Here is a 14,304-nt window from a genome sequence, read left to right on the forward strand (position 1 = left end):
TTTTATCACATATACATATTACATATATACACTCGAGGGTAATCTAAAAAGTTTTTATACGCGAATAGATTTGCACGTGAAATAGATCAAGTGTCGAACGGAAAGGGCTCGGTTATATTTTGGTAAAGGGGCAAAGGGTACGGGGGGGGCGAAGCGATTACAATTAATCGAGGGTAGAAATGACATTCCTACCGTTCGATTAAAAAGAGTGGATTAACGCGCGATCGGTTATTCAAATCTATTTTCGGAATCGCGTGTCTGATGGTACAGCTGGCTCGACGCACTCTCTCGAAACGAGTGTAAGCAGCGAGATTGAGTTTTGCGGAATCGCTCCTCGTTTACCGCGCAAAATCTCCATCAAATTCCATCAAGTTCGGCGATCGAGCGCAACGACTCGATGGCAACGTTATACCGCCGAAGATGAGGAGGGGGAGGACCCGTCGCTCGTTCGCTCGCTCAGTCTATTTGTCACCGATTGATTTGATTCGCGAACGGTCGCGCGCTACTAGCCCCGCTCGATCCGCTGGAGATTAGGTCCGGCGGCATTCCCAAAATCCGTACGGTCGTAGAGCTATCCGGGCAATGCGAATCCGATCGAGGGCTGCATTCCTCGCGCTAGTAAAATCGCCGATAGCGCGGCCGCGCCAATCTAAAGTACACGAGCAAATGTTTTACGCGTATCACCGTACGTGGCGTCGCGTGGTATCATCGTGGTGACGAACAACGCTGGGAAATCTTTCTCCCAAAGCTCTCTCTCTCTATTTTTTTTTTCTCTTTTATTTTTTCTTTCTCATTTATCTCTTTCTCGGTTCCCGTTCGTTACTTTTGTTTCGAGTTTTCGTCAATTTTTTATCTCCTAACACGTTATGGCACGATATTTCGAGACAACCGTTCGATTTTATTTTTTCGCGTGAGGGAAAATAATTTGTATTTTTAACCACTCTTCTCTAATTTGAAGATTTAGAAATATTTCATCTTCGGCTTCGAGGGAAAAAAAGGAAGATGCGCGTTCATCATCAAGATGTGATGCAATATCCTTTGTTTCACAATGTCCCATTCAGTTTCTCCTCTCACCCTCTAACTTCCATCTAGACTCACTTCCCCGTTCTGTTGTACTTCTCTTTTGTCATTCTTTTCTTTAATATACCCTATCGCTTTGTCTTGTCCTACGTTTTGTCCCTTTCCTACGCACCAGCGTTGTATATTGTCTCTCTTACCGTCTCACAATCTCCAGCAATGTAGTTTCTCTCGTAAAACATAGGAATGTTACGATACGCCAATCTATCAAGTCTCTTCTTCATTTGTCGGAAACATTTTATTACATTTCGCTTCTAAGCCGCGTCGTAAAGGAAATGACAATTTCCTTTCTACATTTAGACGTCATTTCGCGATTATTTCAGCGAAAAGAAGTCTATAAGTATAGCAAAAGAAAGTCGAAAAGAGACTCGGGGAACGGGAGAAAGTTGATAAAATTATCTAGCTTTTACAGGTGACTAAAATAACGGCTACGCGTGGCGTCGTCCGTTAAATTAACCGCATCAAGTTAATGTTATCAAGATCGCGTTCGGGAACCTTACCCAAAGGATACCAAAAGTGGAATTAAATTTGAGCGAGATGAAACGAGCCACGAAGGATGTGAACTGTAAATGGGGTGCGCTGCTGCTTTTTGCGCTTTTGCGAAACGCTTGGAAGTCAGATTAATCATGAGGGCTGCGTAAAAATGTAAATACAACGGAAGAATATAAAGGCGAGCTTTACAACCGTAACATTTTTAATTTCTTTTGCACTGTCTGTTTAGAACTTGAGTGTCTTTTATTCTCGGGCTGGAACGTTTGAGAATCTATTAATTATACGACATCGCATGTGCATAATTATGCTGGATAATTTATTTATTAGGTATTTATCACCGCGTTAAAAAATTTAATTGCTATTTTCGTAAAGTCGCATGCCTATTTCCGATGCGTAGAATTTGGGTGATTAATTTTTATTTTATCGTCATCCACGTCGCTACGTTTTAGATATTAACGTTTGATTTGCGTTTGTATATCGCGGCGAATAATTACGCTGTTAAAGGCTAAGCCCCTTCGCGATAAAGAGAAGGGATTATCAGGTGATAGTAGAGAGAATTAACTAGAGAGGCGATGTTGATCGTGAGAACGTTCGTGTTAAACTGCCCGCGTGTTTATTGCATCGCATATTGGATACGTACCTGCAAGACGAAGAGAAGAGCGATTAGCACAATCGAGGAATAGAGTGTCCCATTTACAATGGCTTTCATGGCCATGAGACAGCCTCGAGTGTTGAGGCTCTCGTAGATGGGATCGTCCTCAGGATTTGGCAGCTGAAGGGGATCACGATAGCTAAGGCCCCTTTATGTCGATTCGACAACAGCTTCTGGGTACTGCTGGGCGTCACACGATCGTCCTGCCCGGCATACCTGCATCAAATTCCACGTAAGATGCGCCTGCATACCGACAGTTCGATTCGCATACCGTAATATGAATGCCGTCGTACTTTGACCATGAATTATGATTTTTCCATATTTTACTATGTATAACCGTTCGTCATCATCTACATGCATTCTATGCATCGTTAAAGGTATTTTACGGTACGTAAGATATTTAATGTCGCGCAAAACGATATTTTATGCCAATAAATTAATTTTTTTTAGAATTATGATATTTTGTGGATTAAAGTAGTACACGTGTTATTTTAGATTTTTTTTTTTTTTTTTACATACTTTTTAATTGAATACTTTTATAAAATCCAATTATTCTTTAATTGGAAAAGTTTCTCGTCATTTCTGTGGAACGTAGGTAATAAGATCCAATTCGCTATTCAAAATTTGTGTTTTTCTTTACTCGGAAGACCCGCGGGTTGGAAATGAATTGGCTCGGAGATGAAGTTTCCCGTTCTTGGTAGGGTGAGCCTGTTCTTTCGGCGTGACCAACGTCAAATTCCGCGGGCGTGAATACCTCTATGTCGGTCTCTTCTTCTCTTAGGCGTGCAGTGAAGCGAGCGACCACCAATCGGCATTCCGCAAGTTGGCGCACTTGCTAATTCGAACTTGTCCACGGACACACCGGCGAAGTGCGGAATGAGCTAGCAGTCATGTCGTACGTTCGCGTCCCCGTGTTCTCCATCCTGACGCTTCCTCGGCGAAAGTTCTGCGAAACTTTCTCGCCCGAAAACACTTCGTCACACCGTCACACAAGAGCGGCCACATTCGCACATGACATATGTAATGGTAAGCAAGAGTTCCACTCATCTGCGGTCCGTCATTCATTGACCGTACCGTCTAATTCCCAATTAAATGTTCTTGAAAATTACAGATGTTCTACGATATCGATCTAATTTTCCGTTACGTGTGCGCGCTCAAGTTTTGGTTTCATCAACTCGTTCGAATTAATCGACATCCGTACGCATTCCTTGTAAAAATGTCCTGCGTTTCCTGTAATTAAAAAAAAAAAAATATAACTTAATTCATTTTTTTTAAAAAGCCAAATATAATTTATCTATTAAAGAAGACATTAATCCGCGAAAGAAAAAAAGAAAGAAAAAAAAAACGATGAAAGAAATATCAATACTACTTCGGCTTTAAAGGATCAGTTTGGTTTGTAAACTTTAAATTATTCGTTTATGAAAAAGCAATATTTTATCGTAGACATTTCAATGGTCGACCTGTGGTTTAATCCACAGGTTCGGTAGTTTGGTGTATCAGAGAATTCACGCGCCATCGACGCGTTATTGGCGCTATGCACGAATTTTCGGGTCTCTTGGAGTCTGGGTATTGGAACACTGAAACGAGTTAATCCTTAAGCCGATAGAGTACGCGAATCACGTCGCAATCCCGTATGGGAGGGCTCGTTATATATGTCGCGTCGGCGAAACCTGGTATTAGTTTTATTAATAACGCGCATTATAGCTATTTCCATTACCGATTACACGCGCTTTAACTTTGAGCCTGTCGCTCAAGCCGCTTTACAAACGCTCCCCCACATTAGCCAATTTCACTGACGGCAGTTTCGTCAGATTCCGTATTTGGAGATCTCATTTGTAAAATGTAAATTAATGTAAAAGAAATCAGTTCTTTCTTTTTTTTTCTAGTAATAAGTATGTACGTTCTTGGCTGTCTTGATTGTGGCAAGTACATTTAAATAGCTACGTTAAGAATTAGCGTCTGAAAAAAATATTGCATTTGTTATATTAATTTAATCAATCGATATTAATAACATTAATTGCAAAAAAATTCTATAGTTCTGTAAAATTCTTTTTTTTTATGTAAGAACGTAGGTAACTTTTTACAAAAAAATTTCACAATTAGTCGGCGATGACGGCATGATTTACAAGTAATCGCCCGTTAATACACTCGACTTTAATGCCTGTGCTCACTCTCGCGAAACCGGCGAAATGGAAAACACTTCGCAGTGGGCGTTTACATGCCTTCGCACCGTGCAGAAGGTAAGAGCGTAAGTCCGTGAACATATAACTTACAGAAGAAGGCGGCTCGGGCGTCCCAGAAATTAAGGAACAACGCGTAGCAGCGTAGGATCGGTGAAACCATCCTACGTTCCTCGACCATTTTCGTAGCGTGGATATTTCGTTAAGTATTCACCGCGACGCGGAACAGTGGCGAATGTGACAATAAATTAATTCGTGGCGCTGCGACGTTTTAGAGAGGATGATACGATGTCAGGTTCCTTGTCAAAACACGAACTTTTTTTTAGACGAATGTGCGAACGTTTCTCTACGCCATTGGAGCACTTTGCTCTCGAAAATGTCCGACGTTTTAAATGCCGCAATTTTGTTCTTTTTTTTTTTTTTTTTCAACTATACCGTCATTCGGAAAGAAATGTGATGCAGAATCTCGAAACGTTCTTCGTCTTGTTCATCAACTTCGATAATTTGCCGTGAAGCCAGTGCATGGAAGTCTCCAAGTGCTCAATTCATCGCGAAGACTTTTCGAAGAACAATACAAATATCTTATTTCTTGATATTCCACATTAATTTAATTTAATAATTCTCGTTAAATTTCTATGTGTTCCAGATTGGCTCTCGAAATATTTAATGTTATTTAAAATTATTAGAAAAGTAAAAAAAAAAATTATGACTAGCACAATGTTTTATAATTTAAATATAAAAACTAAAATAGATGTAATGACTATAAACTTGTTAAAAAAATTTTTAAACTTCGACATACTATCTTTTTTTTATGGAAAATATTTCATCTCCTTGTACATGATCAATTTATACATTTTTTATTTAAATGCTTTTTTTTTAGTAACAAGTATTTATTGCATATTAAAGAATTTTTTGCTGTTAATGCACGAATAAAGATTAAATGTAACACCGAATCAATTGACTATCGTATTACGACTTTACGATGAAGCACGCGGCAATTTAGACGACAAACGGTGCCAGATTATTAAGTGCCAATTATTCGAGGATAATTACTTGACAATTACTCGAGAGTCTAGAACTCAGCGAATCTAGAAACCGGAGGTTGCGCTGTAACGTATAGATCATGCCGTCGTCGCACAAATCGATTCCGCGGTACGTGCAATTTGTCTGTAGCACGCTTTCAAGTTCTACGTCCTAAATGCCTAATAATCATACTTTATTTTGTAATTTAATTCTTGCAAAATTTGTAATATCTTTTTGCGAACATTCAACCAACCGTGCATAATTCTTTCGCGAAACAAAAGGGCAATTCTTGTAAAATTACAGGAGATGCGTTTGTTACAAGTTACTATAAAATAATATATAATTTTGCATATAATTAAGTTGTTAAGATACGATAAAATTTGTCACGACTACTGTCATTTACACTTTTGTGATAAACTCTATCATACTGTAACTATTAATTAGGTAGGTTACAGGTAGAATTTTCATCAGTAATTTCAACCGTACCTAGCGCATCGCAAGCGTCAGCCTGCTGGTTGATTTGCATATTATTTCATGTAACGTTATGCATCGTTTTCGCCACCTGGTTGCTTTAGGAAGATCATATGTCAGATTAAGTGTGCATATCAATAAAACAATTCTCTGTATATTTTTGTTTGTCCTTTTTTTTATATATAGAAAAAAAACTATTTATTATAAAATCATAAAATATTTAATGTGCTGCTTTACATTTTAGTTATAAATCAAACATAATATTAAGACGTATCTTAATTTTTAATATTTTAAATTTTACCCTCTTTACGTAAAAAAAAAAAAAAAAAAAATAGAACTATTACATATTTTTTATACGCTGTAATATCTTAATAAGTAAAATAATTAATTTCAAACTTACTCGCATTTGCCGAGTTATTTATTCGTCTTTTTCCCAGCCTTTCTAAAGTGATCTGAAAAATCGAGGCGAAATTTTCGGCAGGGCAGTGGTGCATGGGCAGTTTTGGTGAAAAGTTTGCGCTTCAAGATTTTTCACAGAAACTGTTTCACAGTGTAAGGAGTTTTTGCAACTTTACTGTTACGCGAGAAAAACGTTGGAACGTTTTGCGATTAAAGCGTCCTGAGTTTTGGAACTTACTCCCGTCCGGCGATCGACGAATTTGAGACACGAGGCGCTCGTTCGCCGAGACGCTGGAAGTCGCTATAAAACAGCGAATAGTCGTCGCGGAAAGACAGGTCGCTAACCACGAGGAGTTTTCAGTTCATCCATGATCTAAAGTACCACATTTACCAAGTTTTCCTTGACTTTATAGTTACGTGAACTTCTTATACCTCAATATTATTTTAATGCTTTTTAATAGAGGAAGCCGAAGTTTGAAGTAACAGAAGCAGGTAACATACGCGCCTGCATATGTATGTGTGTAAGTAACGGAAATTAATTCTTTCTATTTTAGGCACTACCTATATTTCGCTCACACAACGTTAAAGCGCGCGTTGAAGTGTCGATAGCTCGATAATCTCTGTTCGCTTGCGCCGCTGTAAAATACATTAACGAGCGTATGTGTAATTAAAATAAATGAGCTCCTTCCATTCTCCTCGACTGCTCTACGTACGAAACTATCCGGAGATTCTAACAAATCGATTGGCCTTCGGTAATCTCTATTCTCTGTTCTCTCCAAGGTATATATATTTCCGAATATGCAGAAATGGTCAGAAATAAAAAAAAGGATAGTAAATTAAATATCGTTTCAAATACCCGAGTCGAAATTCGTCTGGTTATTCTGATTTTGTAGCTACCCGAAGTGGAAATTGATTCCCACCGTTACCTAATAATTAATTAGCCGATTCGTGATCCGTCTCGTGGCTGTCTAGCAAAACTGTCCAGCGCTGAGCCGGAAATGTAACAATCATTATTACTAGTTAATAACGAGCTAGAAAAGTTAGATATCTAAACGTTTTTCGCCGCGTGCGAGTCTACTACGCGTTCTGACCTACCCTAGCACGTGCTCGACTGCCGAAATCGCTGGTCGCCGGGTTCGACGACCGCCGCGGTAGTGTTAGTGCGTGCGTGTGTTGACATCAGGCCGGCAGGTTTCGCGTTCCGAGTTCGCAAGGTGGAGGACGCGCGGGCGGCGGACGGCAAGAACCGGTTTGCCAGGCGAATTCGACAGTCGAGCGTATCGTAAGATCATCGGCCGGCAGGTCCTCGCATTCCAAGCTCGCAAGGTGGAGGACGCGCGGGCGGCGGACGGCAAGAACCGGTTTGCCTGGCGAATTCGGCAGTCGAACGAGCGTTGCGTATGGTCAGAACATAAACAGTAAACAAGTACACGGCGAAAAAAAGTATAGATATCTGTTCAGATACATGGTCCGCGCTGGACAGTGACGACCGATACTAAACAGATTTTGTTCTTTTTCTTTTTCTTAACGACAACAACTAAATAACGGCAAAAAATGTTTAGATATCTAACAAAATTAATTACAATTGTTAATCCGTTATCGCATAAGAGTGCGATAAAAAAATTCTTTTTACCTTTCAATTTTATTTTATTAGTTAAAATAGCGCTGCAATAAATTAAATGTCAGTGTCTGAATAAACGCGAGCTAAACGGTTTTACGGCAAATTTTTTTTTATCGTAAGAACACGAGTTCAGCGAAAAACGGTATTCCTTTTAATTATTAATATTATAAGTTTTAATTGTTTTATAATACTTTTAGCTGAAATAACAATGCATAATTATGCTCTTTTCTTCTCCGCTGTATTTTCTTGTCCCGTCGACTCATGTACACGGTTAATTCTGTTTCTACATTTGATTGCATAGCGTGCAGTTAATTGCATTCATGCTTCCGTGCCATTGAATCCTTAACGAATGTTTCAATCGAGCCGCGATACATCTCTGCGCACAGTGTTCGTCGTAACGAACATAATAAATTTACCAAAAATGTCTGCAGCGTTAATTTCTGATTTGTCGCCAAGCTGAGAATACTATCCGCGTTAAAACATTTAAGCCGGAATTATCAAGCACGTCGGGCAAGGCTCGCGGCAATTAACGATAATCTGCATTGAGTTTATCGCTCTCAGATTTCATGGTTAGGCTCAAATTCGTGTGCAAATATTTGTTTCACGTTTCATAAAGTCAAAGCCTGTTTATCTAGCGGCCGGTCGGAAAAGAGGCGTTGCAAACATATTTTATTTGAAATAAAACAATGTATTGAAAATACTAAAAATTAAACACATCGCGAATATTAATAGTGTTGACTCTGACATACATAAATTAATATTGCACGATCGAAATAAATAAACTGCACTTCATGCAGTAATAATTGATTTAAATTGCGTGTAATAATTACTCGAATCCAGTTAATTTTTGCCGTTGCGATATTAAACGAATTATTAACGTATATTAAGCATTGCAAAGGTCATTCCACTTGAGCAAGCCCAGCGTACATATATTTTTGTATTAAAAATCATCGCGCAATGGAATTGCATTTTTTACGTCTAATTAACGTCTAATTAAATGGCTGTAATATTCCCTTAAAGTATTAAAAACTGTTGCGAGGTTGTTTACGTCGCTCATTATATTATCGTAAATTCTGTTGTAAAAAAAAAGTAAGATGCACTGGGAATTTAATTAAATTAAAAATAATTATGCCACTAAAACAGCGACAAGAATATAACCGATGTTGTTCCTTTAATATACAAATTGAGTATCAGCAACTGCTATTGTGTGCACGATGCTTGATGCGAAGCGGAAGAAGCGCGTTGCTTAATTGCGCTGACAATCCTGCTTGCTAAACCTGACTTCGCGATTCACTGTACGTTTTGTAGATTATAGCTCCATCCATTTAAACATTTCTACGATGGGCTTGTTCCGTTAACGGCGTGACAGACAGCGCTATTGCGCGTTTTGACTGTATCGGTCTTCCTGTCCAATGCAATTCGCGCAGCTGAAAAAATTTTTTAATCCACGCGCCGGTGCGTCGAATTAAAAATATAAAGCAAACTAACGTTTCGTATATAAATTCTCAAAGTTATCGGCAACGCGTAAAAAAAACATTATTTCCTTTGTCGAAATTATATGCATATCTCCCGCAAAATTATAGTATGCCGAAATTAATTTAACATTCCGGTTCCTTCAGTTTCCGCGAAACTGTCAAAATGATAATTTTCTATATAACTCGCGTGTCCAGTAAATACAAGATAATGCCGCGCAATGTTTACGCGTGTAACATTTCAACATACATATTACATATATCGGCGGGACTATCCTTAGCGAGGTATTTCCATGGCAGCTAGCAAGCTATGCATATACAGATATCTGCCTGCATGTATACAGGGTGTCTCGCAATGATACGATTCTCAGTTGTTTCGTAATCTTATTATTTCTGCGAGACACGCCAGTAAATTATACACAATGTATCGCCACCTAATCCGTTTATACTCTCAAAAATTACTTTTGTTATTTTCTTATCCGCGACGAGGTTCATGTGAAACGTTAAATATATTACACGACACTCTGTACGTCGGATGACGTTACTAGTCATGACTATAGTGATACATTTACCCAAAACAAGACAGAAACGATATAGACCAGCGAGTCTACATGCGTAGACATTTGGCACAATTCTGTCCAGAAAGTACAGGACGGATGCTGCCTGAGCGCAATCTCCTATCATGTCTCTACTATCTCAATCAAAGCAGTCATTGCGTGAGTAAACGCGACCACGTTAGAATTTAATATATTTGCAACAGTATGCTGTTTCAATTATAACACAACTGTCACTTCTGTTATTCCTGAGATTGAATATCGCGTTGGTAATTATTAATTTAAAAAATAGAATATTCTTTCTTGCTTAGTAACAAAATTAATAAATTGTGTTTCTTTCTTTCTTTCTTTTTTATTTTTTTAATAAAAAAATTGCACATTTTAAAAAGACGTTTTTCAAAATATGTATTTTGTTAATTAGTAAAAACAAGGAATTTGCAGATAATATTAAATATATTCAATTTCAAAATGCAAAATTATTTTTAAATCGTATATCAAGCATACATTTTATAGCATGAAAGATATAAAAATATATTTTTAAAATAATAGACAAGATACATGTACATTTAAAATGGGTAAAAAATGCGGATAATTTTTTTTTATTAAAAAAAATATTATTTGTTACTGTACTGATTCTCTTCAATTTTCAAACTAATCGAATTTATTAAGTGCCATATTTTGAACAGTGTCTCACAAGCTACAGATCTTAGAGGATTAAGAATTATATCGACTAAGACTTGCGATAGATAATTGCTGCTTCTTTTTTGCAAATACCAGAAAAAACCATGCGCGCGCTATTCTTTAAAAGACTCCAAATACAAACAATTAAAAAAAATGATGCGACTTACCATTCTGCAATCATGAGCTCCAGCGATTTCGTAGATTTCTGCCAGTGACTGTAACATAAAACAAAACGTATTAATGTAGACGTGTATTTAAATTAATGTAAAGGTAAAGCTTTATTTTTATAAAGATTTTATTTAAAAAAAAAATTGATTCTCATCTAATATGCTGACCACCGGAAAATCTACGGACGTTAAAGCTCAAGCGGCCAATTAGCGCGCATAAATTCCGAGCTACTTCCGCCGAATAGCAACGGCCGTGAATATTTTCACGCGTGATATTTTCGTCCGCGACTGTTTGCGGGGGCAACTGATGAGTCCTTATAAAAAGAACCGCTCTGATTAATCACGTGGACGGCTATCTCCATTCGTTATTTTCCTATATACACGAGCCGTAATATCCTATTCAAACGATACGCAGAAGCCAAGTTTATAACCGCGATAAATCCAATGTACGTTTGCGAGCGGCCGTCGAAACGAGCGGAATAATCAATTACCGCAGGATCATTAATTAACTCGCAAAAGTGCAACGGTTCAACGGCGGGATGTAGGTATGGGTTGTAAGGGGAGAAGGGGGGCGGCGAACGTTGGCAAAAGGCAGAAAGAGATAGACGGAGGGAGGAGAGGATAGGATATGTGTTGTATATGTATTGCAATTTCGTCGGAGAGCGAGGGCTCCGGTGGTGATTCGTCCGCTTTTTCTTGCCTCCTTTTTCCACCGTGCTGCTCGTTTTTGTTTTTAATCTCGCTGTACAACAGACATGCCCGGCTGGTTAACAACGACCAATGAAAACCGTTTCATTATGCTCGTATTTCGGTTGGCCGTGTTGCTCGGCTAACCAGCCAATTTATCGCGTTTGTTTGCGCTCGCGTCCAGCCCGGTGATTTCGTTGGGCGCGGGGAAATCCGTGGGAAATCATCGGTAAATATACGCCGACGCATAACCAGGACGACGCACTTGATGTTTCTACAATATTGTTCAAGGGATTTGTATGGGACTGCCGACGGGACGGCTGTAGCTAACGAAACCGATCGGTGTCGAAAGTCTCGCGAGCACCCTGGGTGGAGGAGCTCGATAAGAGACACGCGGGATTAATCTTTACCTCGTAATAGCTCGATAAGTGGACGGTGAGAAATACATTCGTAAAAAGAAAATTACTTGAAAATAATTTGAGCGAGCGGCTAATGGTCTTGAGAAAAAGCGCGCGTTCTTTCTTTCTCGTGTCCTTTATCGAAGAGAAGCTGAGAGCTGTCTCTTCGATTCTACTCATTTTCACTCGAGCGACCGCATATGTGTTACATCCGAGAATACGTTGGGTAATACGGCGAACTCGCCACCTTCTATCGCGACATTTATGTTACCTCCGGTTTGACAATAGCCTCGAGAATACCGACTGCAAGAAAATACATTAAAAGTATTTGCCTCTTTGCAGCGTGTCCTTTTTACGGCTTTTACAGATGTTCGGCGTTCGCGGGCATTGTCGTGATCGATCGGTATATCACGGTCGGGACAATGGCGCTTTTCGGTGTATCGGTTTAACGAAGAAACTTCCGCCAAAAACGCCGGTTCTTAGAATCGCCATTGTTACGGAAACGCAATCGTACTTCCAGACCTGCGATTGCTTTCCGTCACGAGCAGCGAGAGAGAGAGAGCGGTCCTCGCTACTTCTGATCAAATATTATATCGTTCGCTCTTGTTGGCCTGTAATCGCAATGTCGCGACGCCTGCTACAACATTTGGCCACACGTGTAAGCACGAATCCCGCCTGCGCGTACGTAGAAAGATAATTTACGATCGCTCACACCCGATCTCACATGCCTCGCCTCTTTTCCGCCCGAGCTTCTTATTCGAACGTCGAATAAAGATGCGAAAGCGACCGCGTGCTTTTTACGATCCAGTGTCGCCCTTATTTTATTCACCCTCCTTCCCCTTTTTCCCTTTACTCTATTAGGTTCCAATATTGCATGAAATGTACGTAAATTCGCTGTCTCGCAAAAGTGCGGGCCTGCGAATTTTGCGGTGGATATAAAAAAATATAATATACATACATATACCATAAATACATATTCATATTAAAAAAATAAAATTATGAGGGTAAAAATGACAAAGTGACGATCAAATGTATTAAATCTAATGCCATATTTGTTTAAACAAATATGCGTTATATTATTAAAGCTCGAATTTATCAGCGAAAAATGTGATTGTCAGTTAGTTGATGGATCTAGTTTAATATTCCGTGTATAGTATATTTATGTCATAAATATTCACGTCGGAAAATGTCGCTTTTATTCTAAATTATTGTCACAGATTAGTATTCATTTTCCATAGTGAGCTTTTGAGTTTATTCTTCGTGGTAAAATATTTTCGCACGCGATTGAAATATAAAAATTGTTGCCAAAAAAAAAAAAGAAAGAAAAGAAAAAAAAGAATAAAAAAAAACGTCGCTTTCATCTCCTTTGTTGCCCTTTTATTGTATATCGAAATCCTGCTTTGCTATTCCAAACGGAAAGTGTTTGAACGTGACTATAATTTTCAGAATCTCTCTAGCGTACGACGATCTCGTACAGTTTCTGTATCTTCTTGAGAGAATACCAGCATTTCCATTTCGACATTGTCGGAAGTGTGCTATTGATTCTTATTCATAACTGGCACAGTTACATACTTTGCGCGTAGATACGACGGTGGATCCGAGATATTTATCGACGTGATATAACTTTCAAAATCACTTTTACTAGCGCGCTCAAACTTGTTAATAAAAATTTAACTTTGATTGCAATTACCGGGCTAATATCTATGTGATACTTTAGAAAATTTTCGAATCTGCTATTAGACCTAAAGTAACGTAATTGTCAACTAATTTTATGCATTCTATCTGTTAGGTGCCATTTAACACGCATATCCGATAGCTAACCAGAATCGATCGGTGTTGGCACAATTTAAGCGACCCGTTTGTTCCCTTTGTTTGTTTGAGTTGCCGACTGCGTTGGTCGTTGCGTTTGCAATATCTTGTACACACACTGTCGTCAATGCCCCGAGGGAATCTCCATTGGTTTGTTTAAGGTTTAGCTTGACTCACAGCAGGATTTCACACTTTGCTTTATTCAACTATTATATATCTGCGATATTCGAGTGAGTATAAACGCTTTTTTTTTTTTCGATTATATTGTCGCTCGACAACGCCTCCCCTCGATGTATTATTTGGCAGTCAGCGACACACCCGTACTAACACATATACGTGTCTTTTGTTTGTTACAATAAATCAGTATAATATTTATTACATTTTATTGTTATTCGTGCCGCGCAACAATTTATGCGGGTGTTCCTTCTGGGCCGCGGAATAACAAGATAAATTTTATAAAAACGCAATAAAATAATGTGCGTGCATTAGAAAATTATTAAGGTAATAAAAATATCAACGTGCAAATAAAATCACCCAAAGTGACAAAAATTCTTAACAAAGAAAAAAAAAATTTAATTTACGGTAATAAATTGACGATGATTGAAGAACGTAAGGACTCGT

At 38.6% G+C, this 14,304-nt stretch overlaps 1 protein-coding gene across 1 annotated transcript in view; it reads right to left on the reverse strand.

The window, feature by feature from the left end:
- Positions 1–14,304, reverse strand: part of Kl-2 (dynein heavy chain 2, axonemal kl-2) — a 103,356-nt gene that overhangs the window by 47,360 nt on the left and 41,692 nt on the right. Inside the window, exons 2-4 of the mRNA XM_070668690.1 lie at positions 10,790–10,837; positions 2,741–3,451; positions 2,210–2,437 (exon numbers count right to left, since the gene is read on the reverse strand). The gene's annotated coding sequence lies outside the window, so the exon portion shown is untranslated. The remainder of the gene's footprint in view (positions 1–2,209; positions 2,438–2,740; positions 3,452–10,789; positions 10,838–14,304) is intronic.

This window comes from Cardiocondyla obscurior, linkage group LG02 (assembly GCF_019399895.1).
Source record: "Cardiocondyla obscurior isolate alpha-2009 linkage group LG02, Cobs3.1, whole genome shotgun sequence".
NCBI lineage: Eukaryota > Metazoa > Arthropoda > Insecta > Hymenoptera > Formicidae > Cardiocondyla > Cardiocondyla obscurior.